The 453-nt window shown below is 75.1% G+C and overlaps 1 protein-coding gene across 1 annotated transcript in view; it reads right to left on the bottom strand.

The window, feature by feature from the left end:
• The window catches only part of CSNK1D (casein kinase 1, delta), a 9,751-nt gene that overhangs the window by 1,610 nt on the left and 7,688 nt on the right, over nt 1-453 (bottom strand). The window lies entirely within an intron of this gene.

Below are 453 nucleotides of genomic sequence, written 5' to 3'. Positions count from 1 at the left end.
AGCGAGGCCCGGAGGGGCTCCCGTGTCAAGGGGTCTCGGCCCCGTGGAGGCCTCGCCTGCGGCCAGCGGAAGGGACGGCCGCCGCCGTGACCCGGGACTGGACACGTGGAGCAGGGTGGGCATGGCCGGGCAGCTGCGCAGCCAGGGTCCGGCACAGGCTGAGCCCGCCCCGTGGAGGGCAGAGCAACGCGGGAAGCCTGCGCCGGCGTCCAGCCACGAGATTCCAGCCGGGGGTCCGGGCAGGCGAGAACTGGGGCCGAGGCGGAGTAGTGCAGGGCCGGCCCCAGAGAGGCCCCTCACCGGGGTCTGGGCTGCTCGCTGCCGGCCAGAGGGCCACCCCAGAAGGACTCCAACTCGTGGGGTTCTGGGAGCTGTGGGACCAGCGTCTGGAGCACCGCCGCGGAACAAGCCCCAGCGCCCAGCCCCCAGCCGGGCGCCGCCTCCCCGACAGTC

This window comes from Condylura cristata, unplaced genomic scaffold (assembly GCF_000260355.1).
Source record: "Condylura cristata isolate star-nosed mole 26May11 unplaced genomic scaffold, ConCri1.0 scaffold00068, whole genome shotgun sequence".
NCBI classification, from domain to species: Eukaryota; Metazoa; Chordata; class Mammalia; order Eulipotyphla; family Talpidae; genus Condylura; species Condylura cristata.
This window is presented reverse-complemented; position numbering and strand designations above follow the sequence as displayed.